This window comes from Callithrix jacchus, chromosome 2 (genome assembly GCF_049354715.1).
Source record: "Callithrix jacchus isolate 240 chromosome 2, calJac240_pri, whole genome shotgun sequence".
NCBI lineage: Eukaryota > Metazoa > Chordata > Mammalia > Primates > Cebidae > Callithrix > Callithrix jacchus.
In genome coordinates this window covers 71,242,315-71,261,665 of record NC_133503.1, presented here as the reverse complement: position 1 = coordinate 71,261,665, position 19,351 = coordinate 71,242,315, and the positions used below count along the sequence as shown (strand labels likewise).

Below are 19,351 nucleotides of genomic sequence, written 5' to 3'. Positions count from 1 at the left end.
TTCACTGCTAGCTCTCTCCAGACCCCAGTTGTGTCATATGTGAAATGGGAATTATACTCTGTAGCTCAATACCTTGTGAGGACAACATAAGAGAAGGTAACAGGAATGTTTATAAAATTGCATAATAAATTTAAGTATTTTCAAAAAGATAGAAACCAAGCAAAAATATTTTTCTGGTTACAATACGAGGATAGTTTAAAAGAAAAATATCGACAAGTTCTTAATGACTTATAAAGAGACTTAGACTCCCACATAATAATAGTGGGAGACTAACATCACATTGTCAATATTAGACAGATCAACGAGACAGAAAATTAACAAGGATATCCAGGACTTGAACTCAGACCCAGAACAAGTAAACTTAATAAACATTTATAGAACTCTCCACCCCAAATACACAAAATATACACTCTTATCAGTACCATATCACACCTACTCTAAATGTGACTACATAACTGGAAGTAAATCACTCCTCAGCAATTGCATAGCATTTCACAGGTTTAAGTGAAGTATTGGTTGGCTGCTTATTTGTTATTTTCCTCCCTTATTCCTTCCTATCTCCATTGTTAAGCACAATTATTGGCATAAAAGAGGTTTTCAATACCCATTTTTAGACTGCATTCTAGCCTGGACAATAAAGCAGCACTCCTGTTCTCTCTTCTTCTTTCTCTCTCTCTTTCATTCTTTTTTTTTCTTTCTTTCTCTCTTTCATTCTTTTTTTTTTCTTTCTCTTTCTTTAAAAATAAAAAGAAAAGAAAAATCTCCTTGGAAATAAATAAAAAACAAAAGCTTTCTAAATAAGCCTAAAGCAGGCCGGGCACAGTGACTCATACCTGTAATTGCAGCATTTTGGGAGGCCAAGGTGGGTGGATCACCTGAGGTCAAGAGTTCAAGATCAGCCTGGTCAACATGGTAAAACCCTGTCTCTACTAAAAATACAAAAATTAGCTGTGTGTGGTGGTGCATGCCTGTAGTCCCAGCTATTCCGGAGGCTGAGGCAGGAGAATCACTTGAATCCAGGAACCAGAGGTTGCAATGAGCCTGGGTGACAGGAGTGAAACTTGGTCTCAAAAAAAAAAAAGGAAGAAGGAAAAAAGAAGAAAAAAGAAAAAGCCTAGGGCAGAAGAGGACATTAGAACTGAAATTATGTAAGAACATATATATTAAAACCTGTGGGATGTGGGATGCATACAAAGTGATATTCAGAGGAAAGTTCATAGCCTAAAAACATATTTTAGAAAATATAAAAGAAGAAAACTCCTTTCAAACAGGCTATTTTTTTCCTTTTCTGTTTTGTTCACTGATATATGCCAAATGCCTAGAGCTGAGAAGGGCAGAATGGGGCAGACTCTGTGGTTAGGAGAGGAGGAGGAGGCTGCTGGAAGCCTTGAGGACTGAAAACTCAGGGCCAGACTAGTTAAGAGCCAGTGTGGCTGGTGCCAGCTGGATATTATGAACAGAGAACACGATTATCCCCCTAGACCAACCTAGCATTTTCTACATAGGGTCACCACATAATTTTCTGTCTAAACCAGGGACTCTGAGTGTAAAGAGGGGTGTTGTTTAAAACTATGCCAAGACAACAGCAGTAAGCTGGGATGTACCCCACAAATCAGTTGTGGGGGCCACTCTATTCACACGAAACTCCAGAGAAGGCAGAGGCAGACGTGATGCAAGAAATGCTGAACTAATGGAGATAATCAGAAAACTAAAATCGAACTCTGGTGGGATAGTGCACAAAATTCAAATTAAACTTAGTTATAGGCTTACTTATGGTGGTTCATGCCTGTAATCTCAGTAGTTTGGGAAGCTGAAGCAGGAGAATCACTTGAGCCTAGGAGTTTGAGATCAACCTGGGCAACATAGCAAGACCCAATCTCAAAAAAAATAGGTCTGGCGCAATGGCTCATGCCTATATTCCCAGCACTTTGGAAGGCTGATACAGTTGGATCACCTGAGGTTGGGAGTTCCAGACCAGCCTGACCAACATGGAGAAATCCTATCTTTACTGAAAATACAAAAGTAGCTGCGCGTGGTGGCGCATACCTGTAATCCCAGTTACTCAGGAGGCTGAGGCAGGAGAATAGCTTGAACCCAAGAGGCAGAAGTTGCGGTGAGCCAAGATCACGCCACTGCACTCGAGCCTGGGCAACAAGAGCAAAACTCCATCTAAAATAAATAAATATGGCCAGGCTCAGTGGATCTCGCCTATAATTTCAGCACTTTGAGAGGCCAAGGCGGGTGGATCACAAGGTCAAGAGATCAAGACCATCCTGGCCGACATGGTGAAATCCCGTCTCTATTAAAGAAAGAAAGAAAGAAGAAAGAAAGAAAGAAAGAAAGAAAGAAAGAAAGAAAGAAAGAAAGAAAGAAAGAAAGAAAGAAAGAAAGAAAGAAAGAAAGAGCTGGGCATGGTGGCACATGCCTGTAGCCCAGCTACTCAGGCAGGAGAATTGCTTCAGCCAGGAGTCTGAGTTTGCAGTGAGTTATGATCGAGCCTCTGCACTCCAGCCTGGGAAACAGAGTGAGACTCTATCTCTAAAAAAAAAAGAAAAAAATAAAGTTACATTTTATATTCCTGCAGGATATAGGTGGCACTCTGAAAATAGGTAGTTTAAGAGGATTTTAGTAGAAGACCCTTTGTGAAGGTGTGGAGAGGGGGTGGGGAAAACAGGCAGTACTCTGGTGCTAATAAGAGCAGGGAACCATTGCTGTTCCTGGGCCTTAAGGAGCAGTGGGAGGGAGAAGTTTCTGAACTCTGAAGCTGAAAGGGCTGTGTGGAGTTTGTCTGATAGAAGCTGTGACCTTCAGCTATGGGATGCAGGAGACCCTGCAGGAAGGACCTTCTTCTTCTCTCTCCCTTCAACCTTCTGCTAAATATCTCCCATGGGCTGAACCCCACTAGAAGTGAGAGGAAAAGAGAGCCCTTCCATGTGTCCCATAATCAGCCTCCTGGAATACAGAACAGGACGGAGAAAAGTGGAGGGTGCGTCGGGAAGGACAGGCAGAAGATTGCCAAAACAGCTCACCCCTTTTCTCCTCAGCACCCAGTTCATTCGGGTAAAACTTTATGTCCCCAAAGGGGGGCACAATAATTCCTGATAGCCACAGCCGGGGTTGGCCAACATTTTCCAGAAAGTATCTGATAGTAAATATTGAAGTTTTGTGAGCCATATCATCTTTGTTGCAATTCAACTTGGCTGTGGCCATGGACGATCCATATGTGAATGAATGTGGCTGTGTCTCAATAAAACTTTATTTACCAAAGCAGGTGGCAGAGCAGATTGGGTTCATAGTTTGTTAAACCCTGAGCTATCGTGTCATTGTGGGGTGGATTTGGCTCCTCGGTTTGGTCCTACTGGAAACCAAAAACGTTAGCTACCACCCATGTTTTTCACATGTGATAGTAGGAAAAAAAGTGGGTGGTGGCACAGAAGAGAAACAGCAGGTTAAAACATGGCTGCCCAAGCCTTTGCTTTGCTGGGAGACCAGGGGTGAAAATCTCAGATTCAGAGGCAGTGGTAAACAGTTTGATTGCCTGCCTGGGCAGGAAGCGAAACGAATGCAATTGGAAATGTGGGGGCCCGGTGGTCTGGAGGCAAGTTGTTTGGGTGGGTCACTTGAAATGGCCACAGAGCATGATACTGGCAGCTTCTGTGAATACCCACCTAAGGGTATCGACAGTAGAGGAAGTGCCCCAAATGCCTACTTTCCAAGGCCTCTAGACTCCTTGCTCAGTGTGCCAAGACGTTCCAACATTTCAGCCATGTTCTGTCTGCCAACCCACAGACCGATAGCCTCTCTTCCTCATCTCCAGCCGGCACATCAAATCCAACAGGACCAGCTGGGCACAGTGGCTCATGCCTGTAATCCCAGCACTTTGGGAAGTCAAGGCGGGCAGATCTCCTGAGGTCAGGAGTTTGAGACCAGCCTGACCAACATGGTGAAACCTCTTCTCTACTAAAAATACAAAAATTAGCCTGGCATGGTGGCACTTGCTTGTAGTCCTAGCTACTCAGGAGACTGAGGCAGGAGAATCGCTTGAACTCAGGAGGGGAAGGTTGCAGTGAGCAGATGTTGTGTCATAGCACTCCAGCCTGGGCAACAGAGCAAGACTCTGTCTCAAAAAACAAAATAAAACAAAAATCCAGCAGGATCATAGGGTGTATCCATATCAATGACTGTGGGCCGACTCAATGTCACATTTCATCCCCTTGGCCAAATGCGCTGGAGTCTGTCCTCCCTCCCCTGTCCACTCCCCATAGTCCCTGGGCCCCTGACACTCTGGATTGGCAAGGTCGTAGAACACCTTTGGGGTCCTGGCTCTGTCCTGTGCAATCAGAGACTCTACCTCTCTGTCTGGCTGTGGCAGATGTAATTTGCACTGTGGGCATAGCAGCTCCGAGGGGAATAGGTATACACAGGCAGGATCGTGGAATCATGGAAAGGCTCTTCCTTAAGGGAGGCCAGTTCCCTGGGCTGGAGGACTGCCTCTGTTGTCCAGAGAGACTCAGGAAGTCTGAGATTTCAGGGTTCTAAGTCTCATTTGTGCCTATTTGACTTATCCCTCTCCCACGTCCCAGGATCCCATGTACTTCCCATGTGTAATGGACCCCAGCAACACTGAGCATTTAATTGTCACTGCAATGCTGCACCTTTGCAGTTAGGCCCTGGGCTTGGTGTTGAGCCACATCTGCCTTGCTGCTCAGGAGATGAAACCTCCGTCAAGGCTGCCATGGAGCTTTCCAGCCTCCATTTGCATGTGCACTTGGATGTGCGTAGCTGTCAATTTCTCCTTATTCCTAGGGACACTCTAGGAATAAGGGCCTAGCATGGTGCTTCTCAAGCTATCTGTGTGGAAGGGTCATTTTAAAAAGTTTCTAGGCCAGGTGCAGTGGCTCATGTCTGTAATCTGAGCACTCTGGGAGGCTGAGGCAGGTGGATCACCTGTAAAATACATTAAAAACTAATTACTCATAAGTGGGTGTTGAACAGTGAGATCACATGGACACAGGGAGGGGAGCATCACACACTGGGACCTGTCAGGGAGTGGGGGGCTAGGGGAAGGATGGCAGAGGGTGGGAGGATTGGGGAGGGATAGCATTAGGAGAAATACCTAATGTAGATGACGGGGTGGGGAATGGATGCAGCAAACCCCCATGGCATATGTATACCTATGTAACAAACCTGCACATTCTACACATGTACCCCAGAACTTAAAGTGTAATAGCAATAATAATAAAACTACTAGACCAGGAGCAGTGGTTCATGCCTGTAATCCCAGGACTTGGGGGGCTGAGGTGGGTGGATTACCTGAGCTTAGGAGTTTGAGACCAGCCTAGGCAACATCTTGAAACTCCGTCTGTATTAAAAATACAAAAATCATATGGATGTGGTGGTACGCACCTGTAGTCCCAGCTACCCAGGGGACTGAGGCAGCAGAATCCCTTGAACCAAGGAAGTTGAGGCTCCAGTGAGTTGAGAACACTCCACTGCACTCTAGACTGGGTAAAAGAGTGAGACCCTGCCTCAAAAAAAAAAAAAAAAACTAAACTAAAAAACAGGGTGGGCACAGAGGCTCATGCCAGTAATCCCAGCACTTTGGGAGGCCAAGGCAGGTGGATCACCTGAGATCAGGAGTTTGAGGCCAGCCTGGCCAATATGATGAAAACCTGTCTCTACTAAAAATATAAAACTTAGCAGGGCATGGTGGTGCCTGTCCGTAATCCCAGCTACTCTGGAGGCTGAGGCAGGAGAATCGCTTGAACTCGGGAGGCGGAGTTTGCAGTGAGCTGAGATCACGCCACTGCACTCCAGTCTGGGCAACAGAGCAAGACTCCATCTCGAGAAAAAAAAAATAATTACTAAAAAAATTTTAAAACAAGACAAACAAAATACAAGCAGACAAAATATCAGATTGGACATATATAAAATTACTTTTCCATAAATATAACTAGAATAAATAGCACAGGAAAAAAATGGTTAAAAGTTATAAAAGCAATACAATCACTGGAAACGTACATTAGGTTACATTAGTAACTTTTTGTTATTTTGCAACTGTAAACAAAAAGGAGTCCAGCAGAGATTCCCATTTTTGGTGACTGTAAGAGATAATGTGATGAGTTTGCTCTTTGCTTGTTAACTGATCTAACCTAGGCTGAATCATCACAGCACCACCCTGGGGGATAAAACATATCTAAGTTTTTCTATTCTTGTTTTAGTAATTTTGGTGGTGCAGAAGCCAGCCACACAGAAATGTGCTGACAGAAATTACTGCAGAGATTTTTTAATTGACCTCGGCAAGCTTGGGAATTCATTTTAAATTTTTGTCCAGAAGGGAGCGGGTGACGCTGTCTTTTCGCAGTTCATCTCTCATGCTTCACTGATAGTCACTCCCAAAAATTTGTTGCAGAAGTCAAGAGTTAAGCTTAAATTATCTTTCAATGGAAAAAATGGATTCTGTACTTTAAATACTTTGGAGTCACAGAAAAGACTGACCTTAAGACCTCAGATGTAGTAATACCACAGTCCTGTTGTGTGTGACGAGGGCTGGCCTGCATTGCAGGAGCCTCAAACTGTGCATCTCATGCAATAAGATGAGAACCTGGTGATGAGAACGCTGGTTATGCTCTTGGATGCACCGAGATGTTGCAACTGAACCAAAATGCTACAAAGGTTTCCAAATTGAATCCATTTCTGAACTTGTCTCATTTCTGACCAACAAAAAGCAGTTAGTGGATGACACTGGCCTGTGGATGGGGCCACATTTAGAAAAATTATGCTCTAGGGTAGATACGATTCCTTGGCCCATGGCTGCTATAGCAACTAGGGTGGCAGCCACTTGCTGTTCCAAAGCCTTGGCCTCTTATCTCTTGCTATTACCAGCCATCCTTTGAGTAATCATGATGCCACCACAGGCCAGGTGTCCCATGTCCCATTTCTCTCTGGCCACGAGGTGTGATCTGTGTGTTCCTCAACTACATGAGCAACCAGATCCCAGAGACTATTTTGAGGATCTGTTTCCTGGGGCACATTCAACTATGGTAAGTTGAGGAGAGTTTGGTTCGTTTGAAAGCTCTATTGAGCTATAACTGATATACAAAAGTTGCACACATTTGATGTATACATCTTGGTGAGTTTGAAGCTATAAATATACCTGGGATACCATTACAGCCAAGGTACTAAACATATCCATCACCTCTAAAGATTTCCTTGTGTTCTTCTATTTTTATTTTTGTAAGAACCCAACATGAGAGCCACCCTCCTAATGTATTTTTATTTATTTATTTATTCTTTTATTTTGAGAGGGAATCTCACTCTGTCACCCAAGCTGGGGTGCAGCGACATAATCTCAGCTCACTGTAACCTCCACCTCCTGGCTTCAAGCAATTCTTCTATCTCAGGCTCCTGAGTCACTGGGACTACAGGCACATGTTACTACACCCACCTAATTTTTTTGACTAACGTATTTTAAAGTGTACAATTCTGAATTATGAACTCTGGGCACTACGTCATACAGCTGATCTCTACAACTTCTCCATCGTGCATAACGAGGCTCTGTAAGCCATTGAGAAACAATTCCCCAGTTTCCCCAGCCCTGGCCCCTGGCAACCACTGTTCTATTCTCTACTTCTATGAGTTTGACTATTTTAGACACCTTATATAAGTGGAATCCGGCAGTATTTGTCCTTCTGAGTGGCTTATTTCACTTAGCAAAATGCCCTCCGGATTCATCCATGTTATCAAATATTGCAGAATCTCCTTCTTTCATGGGGAGTTTAATAAGAGACTCTACTAAGGTGTGCGGAGGGTACAGAAAAGCCCAAGGGAGAGTGCAGTGCTCCAGGGCTGTCCGGCTGGGGTCAGGGAGGAGCTGAGACCTGTAGCAAAGGACTAAGGCCAGCCCAAGGTGACCCTGCAGGGCCACTCCCTATCAGGAAGGCCTGTTGGTCCCCCCTGTTGTCGAGCTCCTGGGGCAGGGTGCAAACTGCACTTGCAAGGCACACCAAAGTCACCTGGCACTCATTTCTCGCAGTCCTGAATTCCTGGCTTGAAATTTGGGTCTCCTACAATTTCATGCTGTTTGATGTAAAGAAGCTTGTGTCTGAACCAGACAGCTATTTACATGGTGCCCTGTGTCCCTCCTTTTCATGGGCCCTGGAGCCCAGCCACAGGAATCCCTCTGAGGCACAGTGCTGTTTTGGCTCTGTGGGTTGAGAAATTCCAGTTGGAGTTAGTGCATGTGACTTAGAAACTGTGCAGGGCAAAACCGATCTGCAACTACGTATTTGTGCTCTTCACTTTCTCTCTCAACATTAAAACTACCAACCAAAGTGGGCTCATCATGGGACTGTCTCCACTGTCCAAAGGGAAAGCTCACACCAATTTCAACCATTTCTTCACAGGGATCTCCTCTGGGATCAGCTCTGGGTCCTAGCCTGGCTCCTGTGGCTTCCCCCACCCCGACTCCCCAAGTTTCCTGATACAAGGTAACTGCCTTCTTCCAATCTCCCTAGGGCAGCAAATCCCTCCCCTACCCCATTCCATCATGGAAACACTATTCCGCATGCCTCAGTCTGAACTTTGCTGGATTTAGTGCACCAACACCATCTATGTATGCTGGTGTCATTCGGAGTCACTCTGGCTGGGTCAGCTGAGGCTTGGGGACCTTGGCCTTGAGGGCTGTGCTGTCTAGGTGTGGGCCCTAAAAAGTGGGGGTGTGGTTGACCTTAGAGGGTATAGTGACATGGAGTTACATGGCAGGAGAATCTCTCTTTGATGCCAATTTGCCATTGACACTTGTCTGACACTTGTCCTATTTTATGTTTTTAGACTCAAGAGGAGGCTGCAGACGCAGAGACCTTGGCAGGGTAGCAGGGTGTGTCATTAGAATGGAGTAAGTTTTGTTTTCATTGAATTAACGTTCATGGTTCCCTTCTATTTATGGGAGATGAATCTAGTTTTATATTTAACTTAGTGATATAATATTACATTTTAAAATGTTTATTTAAATGAAAGCAGAGAGACACATTTTTTAAAAATTCAGGTGGTGAGTAAATATGGCAAATGCTGACCATGGCAGGCCTGATGAACTCGGGTGTCAGTTGGGTGGCTGTGTCTTGTAGCACCCCTCCCCCCATGATGGTTTCCCCACCTGCACGCCCATCCCTTGCAGTGAGTGTTAATTTCCAGTGGCTGCCATAACAAGTTGCTTCAAATGGATGGCTCAATGGCAATACCCATTTATCTTTGCAGTGTTCTGCAAGCCAGAAGTCCCAAATCAGGGTGTCAGCAAGGGCCTAGGGGAGAATCCTTCCTTGTCTCTTCCAGTTCTGGTTGTTCCAGGTGTCCCTTGACTTGTGGATGCATAACTTCCATTGCTACCTTAATGGTCCGTGACAGTCTCCTCTTTTCCCTGTGTCTCTCCTCTGTGTCTGCTATAAGGACACATTCTTGCATTTAGGGCCTACCTGGATAATCCAGGATGTTCTCATCTTGAGATTATTAAGCTAAGATCACATTCACAGGTTCTGAGATGTGGACATATCTCTTTTAGCGGGGGTGAGAGGGTCATCATTCAACCCACTACAAGTGTATTCGCCACATGAAGACTTGGACTCCAGGTCTTGTCTGGCCTCTGCTCAGAGCCACAAGCTCAGTGCCTCCCCTCCTACTCCCCTGCCACTTTCCTGTTCAGTGGCTTCAGTGCAGCTGCACAGAACGGCTGGCCCTTACATGTTTCTGCTCCATGACAGGCCTTTCCCCACTCTGCCTGGAGCTCTCTTTCCTCCCCGGGGATCCTGTAGGCTGCTCCGTTACTGCTTTGGGTCTTTGCTCCTGCATTGCCTTCTCAGTGAGACTTTCCCCAAACACTGAACACTGTATATACCACAGCCCCTTCCCCAGGTCCCCACACCTCCCTCCTTCCTGCGCCCTCAGCGCACAGTGTGTGCTTCTGTCTGCCTCCCTCATTGGAGCCTCAGCTCTGTGACGGTGGGACGCTTTGTCTGTTCTGTCCACTGCTATCGTCCCAGATTCTAGACCAGTGCTGGGCCCACAGTGGGTACTCAGTAAGCACATGTTGACTGAGGAGTGTGTGGGGGTGGGAAGAAGGGTAGAGTGGGGGTCAGAGGGTACCTGGCTCCAACCAAGTCTGATGACTCTTGGTGGAGCCTCAAACCCTGGACCTGCAGAGGCTGGAGGGCTGCCAAGTCTGAGAAGGGGAGATGGGCCTGTTTAGGCGTAAAGATACTTCTGAATGGTTTATCTGCTCTCTATTTTAGGTAAAACTCCAAATAACACCAATTGGAAACATATCTTTTTACATTGCTTCTTTATTGTATATTTTTTAACAGCAGCATGATGTTTCTGTCTTCAGGGTGGTATCTGTGAGCCAGGGAGGTGGCTTGGAGGGCCTTGGAGCCGTCTTGGTGACACACGGGAAGCTTCCCACCCTGAAAACTGGAAGCCAGTTCTTGACAAAATTTTGAAGATGAACATAGAGACCAGTTCAAAACTTGGAACTTGTAGGCCCTGAAACAGAGAAGGCCCCTGGTCTGAGAACTGCTTGCTCTCTTCCAGTGTAGCTGATGGCTGGGCCAAGCCCCTCCTTCCCTGGTGGGGAGCCACAGTATGGCCCTCAGTCTTTTCCTGGAGGAAGAAAAGAAACTTTGTTTCAGGTTTGTTGCAGAGTTCCAGCACCTGGTCCTTCCAACTGAGCCTACCTTCTGTGCCCAGACCTCAAATAAGAAGGCACAAGGAAAGCTCCACCTCCGGGGGTTGGGAACAAGGATACTTACCCCAAGAGTGTGTTGGCGGGGAGGGAGATGGATGGGAGTGGGCTTCCTATGGGGTGAAGGCCCAGCAGGCTGGCCCAGCCCTTCTCACTTATTCTTAGGCCCCTCCCATTTATCCAGGACTGAGGGAGCCTGAGGCAGGAGAGCCCCGGTGGCTATAGTCCTCAGATTGTGAACTTGCATAGGTGACTTTGTTGCTGAGCCACAGTCTCCTGTCTGTAAAATGGGCTAATGCTACCCCAAATGGTGGTGACAATTCAGTAAGCCATGGGTACAAGGCACCTGCTTGGGCTGGCCCTCCAAGCAATGCCAGAGCCTGACTCCAACGCTTACTCCTGTAGACACGAGCTCAGTCTGACAACCAGAACCTCAGATTTCTTGGGTAATGATGGAGTCCAAGCAGTGCTGTTTCTGAGAACAGTAAGAGGGTCTGAGATGGACCCCCAGGCTCCACCCACCCTGGGCCAGCCCTTGGCATTCCTCCTTGTCTTCAGTAGGGCACTGCTTCCACAGCTGCCTCTCCACTCCAGCCTGGATGGGTCACCTCCTCCCACTGCCCCCGTGTTATCATAATGGCCAGAGGAGGGTCCCAGAAAGGCCAGGGGAGCCCTGCACATCCCATCGAGGCCCCTGAGGTGCCCTTTCAGCTCTCTGAGCCTGAGTGTCCTCCTCTGTGAGGACAGAGCTGTGGCCATGGTGACCCGTAGGCACCTTTGTCACTGCTGCCTCCTTTCACTTGCCTGCTGAGCCCAGTTCAGATCCCTTTCTACTCTGCAAAGAAACCATAGCCCCCAAATCTGCATGTCCTCTCAGTTCCCTTCCCTGCTCTCCAGCGTAGGTCTTACTGCCCCGCCCCCCTTTGCCTTTCCCAGCTGTCTCCTTTTCAGGGCCAAGACTGGGGACCCTTTCATGCCCTTGACCCCCAGCTCTGTTTGTTTTCCTGGCTGGGTGCAGATAGCAGGAGCCCTCTGCTGTCTGCTAATGACTTCCAGATGTGGCCTGGAGCACAGCTGAGCAGCTGGACCAGGCCGGGGTGATGGGAACAGGGCTGGCAGGGCTGGAGGGAGACAGGGTCCCTTGGGAGGAAGAAGCAGCTGCAGAAAAGGCCGCGTGGTCAGGACACAGCCTGCCACAAGAAAGATCCAGGTCTGCTTGCCGAAGCTGGGGCTTGTGAGCCCCTCCCTGCTGACACTGTCTTGTTCCCTGTGGCCCCCCCATGGGCCCTGTCTTGTCCTGCCTGGCAGCCATGTCTCTGGCTTGTCCCTGCATCCCACCTTGTGCCTCAATCCCCCATGCCTTTGCTTAGGCTGTACCCTCATAGGAAACACTCTTCTTCACCCCTCAGTTAAGGCTACTCCAAGAAGCTCTTTATGTCTGCAGGCTGTGCCTTCCATGGCCTACTCTCCAGGCCCAGGGCTCCTGCAGGCCAGTTTGGCCCCAGGATGGGGCCCTGAGCAGGGATGGGGAGGTGTCTATGAGTGGAACCCTCACCTCTGCAGTTTGTGAGGTCAGCCTCTTTTGAACCACAGGGGAAAGAACCATTTCCCAAAGGAAAACCAGGAGGATGCTGTCATCATGGAAGGAAGAGCAGAGATAAAGAGTTGGGTTCTCGGTGATAATTGAGCAGCTGGAACAAGTCTCACCTGAAGTCCACCCTGAGCTTTTCAGGTACATGGTTGAGTACATTCCTTTTGCTATTTAAGTCTGTGTGATGTGATTTTTTGCCGCTGGCATTTCAAAAATTCCTGAGGGACAGATGAAGAGTGAAGGAGAATCTTTTCCTCTTGCCCTCCCAAATCAGGAGCCAAAAATGGGCCATGGCAGGAAGCAGGGTGTGCAGGAAGCTGGATGAAGCAGAAGCTCTCACTAAGAAGTGGAGGGTAGAGCCAGCACTACTGGGAAACACCTGGCAAGGGAGAAGAAATCTTCTTGGTGAGGATCAACACCACAACTAGAAGGGGGCAGTATCTCTGTGCAGATGCAGAATGGAATGATCTCCCAGCCAAAAGCATGTGTGAGGCATCTAGGGTTGGGATAGGAGAGAGCAGCCCCCAGCCACTCAGGCTTCAGAGAAAAGGCATCTCTGTCTTGTGGTTTTGAACACCGAAAGCAAGACATAGGAAGCTCAAAGAGGGCACATAGGGCAGTCTCCATTCTGCCACGGGCCAAGCTTCCTGGGCCCAGCAGCTCTGGCTGCAGATGACCAACCTTGCTGTCCTGGGCCTCAGGGCTGGGCTGTCAATTTTGGGCAACTGTTCCCCTAATGGAATGCCGGTCACACCGAAAAGAGGCTGGGATTTTAGGGAAGTGCCCACTGCAGAGATAGGGGCACTGGCCTTGGTTCAGGGGCTGGTTGGCCAGAACCTGGGCACAAGAGGGTCTTGATTTGAAGACATCTGTGGCCTTTAGGTCCCAAAAAGATTAGGTTTCAGATGTCTGGGGCAATCCCCTAATGATGACAGGTGTCTTGTACAGCCCAATGGTGCCCAAAATGGCGTGGATGATGCCCACATGCATCCTCATGTGGGTTACATGATACCCTCTCTACAAAATAATACAAAAATTAGTCAGGTGTGGGGATGTGCCCTTGTAGTCCCAGCTATCCCAGAGGATGAGGTGGGAGGATTGCTTGAACCAGGAAGTTGAAGCTGCAGTGAGCTGAGATTGTGCTACTGTACTCCAGCCTGGGCCACAGAGCAAGACCTAGCCTCAAAATATATGTAAGAAAATAAAAAATAGGCCGGGTATGGTGGCTTATGTCTGTAATCCCGGCACTTTGGGAGGCTGAGGCAGGTGGATCAACTGAGGTCAGGAGTTCGAGACCAACCTGACCAACATGGTGAAACCCTGGGTCTACTAAAAATGCAAAAGGTAGCCAGGCATGGTGACACGCACCTGTAATCCCAGTTACATGGGAGGCTGAGGCATGAGAATTGCTTGAACCTGGGAGGCAGAGGTTGCAGTGAGCCAAGATCACCCTATTGCACTCCAGCTTGGGCAACAAGAGTGAAACTCTGTCTCAAAAAAAAAAAAAAAAAAGAAAAAAGAAGTAGAAGAAAATAAAATAATTAAAAAAAGTGGAGGGAGGATGGGGGAGAAAAGAGTCCAGAAGAAAAGGGTCGGGAAGAAGACGGTGGGGTGGGATGGGGAGACGGAGTGGAAAGAACATGGCAGCAAAGAAGATGGTGGGGAAGAAGAAAGTTGGACAGGGTGAGGGAGTGGGGGAAGAGACGGTGGGGAGATGGGGTGGAGAAGATGGGGGAAGAAGACAGTGGAGAGAGGAAGTGAGGAGAAAGCGGGGAAGAAGGTGGTGCGGAAGACTGTGGGCAGTCGGGGTGGGAAGTTGCTGGGCAGAACATAGGGAGGAGAAGCCTTGTGGACAGAGAGTGGGAGGGGATGGTGAGGTGAGGGGTGAAGGCAGTGGGGAAGAAGATGGTGGGATGGGAGAGAAGGTGTTGGGCAGAACAGAGTTGGGAGAAGAAGGAGAAGGAGGGGAGAAGAAGGAGAAGGAGGGGGAAGAAGGAGAAGGAAGGGGAAGAAGGAGAAGGGGAAGAGGAGAAGGGGGAAGAAAGAGAAGGAGGGGGGAATAAAGAGAAGGAGGGGGAAGAAGGCAAAGGAGGGAGGAAGAAGGAGAAGGGGGAAGAAAGAGAAGGAGGGGGAAGGAGGAGGAGGGAGGAAGAAGGAGAAGGAGGGGAGAAGAAAGAGAAGGGGAAGAAGGAGAAGGAGGGGGAGAAGGAGGAGAGAGGAAGAAGGAGAAGGAGGGGAGAAGAAAGAGAAGGGGAAGAAGGAGAAGGAGGGGGAGAAGGAGGAGAGAGGAAGAAGGAGAAGGAGAGGGGAAGAAGAAGAAGAGGGGACGGGAGGAAGAAGACAGTTGGGGGAAGAAGAGAAAGGAGGCTGAGAAGAGTTTGGGGAAAGGGAGTGGATAGAGTACATTGTGGGGAGAAGATTCTGGGGAGAAAATGATGGGGAAGAGGCTCTGGGGAAAGAGAGTGGGAGTTAAGGAGAGCGAAAAAGAGCAGGAGTGGGAAAGAAGATGATTGGGAGAAAATGCTTAGCAAATTAAATATAGAGGAAGTGTAGCTCAACACAAAAAGGTCATATACAAGAAACCTTTAGCAAACATTATTCTCTACAAAAAAGTTAAAGGTTTTTTTTCCCCTCTAAACTCAAGGACAAAAGAAAGGGTGCTCACTCTCATCACTTCTTTTCAACATGGTAGTGGAATTCCTGGCCAGAACAACTAGGCAAAAAAATTGTTAGAACAGATGCCCACATTCAGCAAAGTTGCAGGTACAAAATCAACTTAAAAAATCAGTAGTGTTTCTATATATCAATAAAGTATCTGCAGAACTTTTAAAAAATCTCATGTAGAATATCAATGAAAATTTAAATACTTAGGTGTAAATTTAACCCAAATAACAAAAGGCATGTATAGTAAAAACTATAGAACACCAATGACTTTGGGAGGCCGAGGCGGGCGGATCATCTGAGGTCAGGAGTTTGAGACCAGCTTGGTCAACATGGTGAAACCCTGTCTCTACTATAAAAAAAAAAATACAGGCCAGGCGCGGTGGCTCAAGCCTGTAATCCCAGCACTTTGGGAGGCCGAGGCGGGTGAATCATGAGGTCAAGAGATCGAGACCATCAACATGGTGAAACCCCGTCTCTACTAAAAATATAAAAAATTAGCTGGGCGTGGTGGCGCGTGCCTGTAGTCCCAGCTACTCAGGAGGCTGAGGCAGGAGAATTGCCTGAACCCAGGAGGCGGAGGTTGCGGTGAGCTGAGATCGTGCCATTGCACTCCAGCCTGGGTAACAAGAGCGAAACTCCATCTCAAAAAAAAAAAAAAAAAAGACACAAAAATTATCTGGGTGCGGTGATGTGCACCTGTAATCCCAGATACTCTGGGAACTGAGACAGGAGAATAACTTGAACTCAGGAAGCAGAAGTTTCAGCGAACTGAGATTGCACATGCCACTGCACTCCAGCCTCGGTGACAGAGTGAGACTCCGTCTCAAAAAAACAAAAACAAAAAACAAAAACCAATGAAAGAAATTTCTAAAATGCAAGTAAATGAAAAGATATCTCATGTTTATGAATTGGAAGAATTAATATTGTGAAAATGTACATAATACCATTAAGAGATCTAATGCAATAAGTATCAAAAGTCCAATGTCATTTTTCTGCAAAAATGAAAAAAAAAAAAGCTTAAATTTGTATGGTACCAGAAAAAGCCCCAAGTAACCAAATGAATCCTAAGCAGAAAGAACAAAGCTGGAAATATTCTACTTGATTTCAATACATTATTATAAAAAATTGTAGGTTGGACTTGGTGGCCCACACTTGTAATCCCAGCACTTTGGGAGGCCAAGGTGGGTGGATCATGAGGTCCAGAGTTCGAGACCATCCTGGCCAGCATGGTGAAACCCCTTCTCTACTAAAAACACAAAAATGAGCCAGGCATGGTGGTGCATGCCTATAGTCTCAGCTACTCAGGAGGCTGAGGCAGGAGAATCACTTGAACCCAGGAGGTGGAGGTTGCAGTGAGCCAAGATCATGCCATTGCACTCATGCCTGGTGACGGAGTGAGATTCCATCTCAATAAATAAATAAATAAAACAATTGTAATCAAAACAGCATGGTATTGGCATATAAACAGACACATTGGCCAATTGCACTGAATGGAAAACCCAGAAATAAGTCCACACATTTACAGTCAACTTATTTTTGGCAAAGGTGATAGGAACACACAATGGAAAAAAGGCAGTCTCTTAAATAAATGTTGTTGAGATGACTGTATATCCATATGAAAAATAAAATTTGACTCTTACACCATACACAAAAATCAACTCAAAATAAAGACTTAAGCAAAAAGGGAAGTCATTGAAGATTAGAGAACATTTAACAAAGGGGAAAAATCATATGGCTATATCAAGTAGGTACCAATGCAATTCAACACAACTTAATAGTTATTCCTAATAAAACTGACAAGAATAGGAGAGAACAATTTTACTAAGACAAACATGCCTCAAAACCAAAAGCAAATATGATACCAATTTTAGTAGGTTGAAATCACTTTCATTAAAATTACTAACGAAAGTGGGTGTTTGTTATTACTACTAAATTCAAGACAGTTTTAGAGGTGCTAGCCAGGGAAATAGTGGAAGAAAATAATTGATTAGCTGGGCATGGTGGCTCATGCCTGTAATCCCAGCACTTCAGGAGGCCGAGGCAGGTGGATCACCTGAGATCAAGAGTTCAAGACCAGCCTGGCCAACGTGGCAACACCCTGTTTCTACTAAAAAATACAAAAATTAGCTGGGCGTGGTGGCACTCACTAATAATCCCAGCTACTCAGGAGGCTGAGGCAGGGGAATCACTTGAACCCGGGAGGTGGAGGTTGCAGTGAGCCAAGATTGTGCTACTGCACTCCAGCCTGGGTGACAGAGTGAGACTCCATCTCAAAAAGTAATAATAAATTTTAAAAAAGAAAACAATTGGTTAATCAGTATATTTGTGGAAAATGAAATTATTGTACACCCTGAAAAGCCAGGACATTTCGGAAACAGACTAGTAGGATTGATAGAATTTAAGGTGGCTGGAAATATAATATACTAAAAAAATAAACTTTTCCCTCTAAAGTTTTTAGAAACAAAAACAAAAAATTATTCAAAATAACCATAAAATCTTAAGGACGGGTGCGGTGGCTCATGCCTGTAATCTCAGCACTTTGGGAGGCTGAGCCGGGCAGATCACCTGAGCTTAGGAGTTTGAGACCAGCCTGGCCAACATGGCAAAACCCCATCTCTACTAAAAACACAAAAATTAGCCAAGCAGGGTGGCACATGCCTGTAATCCCAGCTACTCAGGAAGCTGAGGCATGAGAATCACTTGAACCCGGGAGGTGGAGGTTGCAATGGGCAAAGATAGCGCCACTGCTCTCCAGCCTGGGTGACAGAGCTAGACTGAGTCTCAAAAACACAAAACCAAACAAAATAACTATAAAATCTTAGCAATAATTTTAAAAATAAAGATATAAAATCTAAATGAAAAACTGTGAACTTGAATGGAAAGATTCAAAATAAAATTTGAACAGAAGTAAAAAAATCCTTTTCCCCAAATCAGAATTTAAATTTAATGTGCTTTGGCATTTTGTGGGTATGGGGAGAAAGATGTGGAGAGAGCAGGGAAGCTAGACAAGATGATAGAAAAATGTATAGCAAAGTGTAAGCTTACAGGAAATTATTAAAGTAAACTGGTTAGGGGGAATCGACCTACCAGATGTTAAATATTTTAGTCACTTACATTAAAATAGTGTGTTGGGAATGGCCTGTGTTTACAGCCTGGCATAGCAAGATGCGTGAACGTCCCATGGGCCGCTGGATCTCTGAAAGGTAGCTGGCCTAAGTTGTCAAGTCTCAAGAGGTCTTGCAATAATCTAGTCTGTTTTCTGTTGCTTATAACAGAACATCTGAAACTGGGTAATTTATAAAGGAAAGGGACTGGGCATCGTGGCTCACACCTGTAATCCCAGCACTTTGGGAGGTCGAGGCGGGCAGATCATGAGGTCAGGAGTTCAAACCCAGCCTGGCCAAGATGATGAAACCTCATCTTTACTAAAAATGCAAAAATTAGCCAGGAGTGGTGGTGGATGCCTGTAATCCCAATTACTCGGGAGGCTGAAGCAGGGACTTGCTTGAACCCGGCAGGTGAAGGTTGCAGTGAGCTGAGATCACATCACTGCACTCCAGCCTGAGTGACAGAGCAAAAATCTATCTCAAAAAGAAAAAAAAGAAAAGGAACTAATTTTTTACAGTTATGGGGGCTGAGAAGTCCAAAGTTGAGGGGGTGCATCTGGTGAGGGCCTTCTTGCTAATGAGGATACTCTGCAGAATCTTGAGGGGGCATATGCATCACATGGTGAGGGGGCTAAGTGTGCTCACATGCCAGCTCAAGTCTCTTCTTCTTATAAAGCCATCAGTTCCCACTCCTGTGATAACCTGTTAATCCATTCATCCATGAATGGATGAATCTATTTACGGGGCAGAGTCCTCATGACCCAATGGCCTCTTAATACTGCCACGCTGGGCATTAAGTTTCATCATTTGTCTTGAAGGAGACATTCAAACCACAGCACAGGTAAACGTCCAGATTGGGACAGAGGGAGAGTCTTTCTTAGCCAGCCAACGAGGCATTCCCAGCATCAGGAAACTGCAGCTAGAAGTTCCCTGTTATGCAACTAGAAGTGCCCTGTCAGGAACAGACTGGGTACTTTCCAGAAGCACTTAGCCAGGGAAAGAATTACATTTGGATATCTCCCACTCCCAGAAGGCATCAACACTAAGTAAAAATGGCCTCCTCTCCTACTCCTCCAACCACCGAGAAGCCAGAAGAACGTGGCACAGAACAGTGAAGTAATGGACCAGCCCCGCCCCCTTTTCCTTGCAGAATCCCAGCATGAGACTGACCCTGCCAAAGTTCAGGGATTCAGCTTGCTCTTGCTGGAGTGGCAAAGGGACAGTGGCCACAGCAATGGGCACAAGGTGTGGTGTTAA

General features: G+C 46.5%; 1 long non-coding RNA gene across 2 annotated transcripts in view; it reads left to right on the top strand.

Annotated features, from left to right (window-relative positions):
• LOC118151368 (uncharacterized) overlaps positions 1-12,460 on the top strand; it is a 28,973-nt gene extending 16,513 nt beyond the window's left edge. For both annotated transcript variants that reach the window (XR_004739585.3, XR_004739583.3), the window contains exons 2-5: positions 8,406-8,489; positions 8,833-8,896; positions 10,582-10,679; positions 12,326-12,460. This is a non-coding gene — a long non-coding RNA (uncharacterized LOC118151368). The remainder of the gene's footprint in view (positions 1-8,405; positions 8,490-8,832; positions 8,897-10,581; positions 10,680-12,325) is intronic.
• Positions 12,461-19,351: the final 6,891 nt, after the last annotated feature.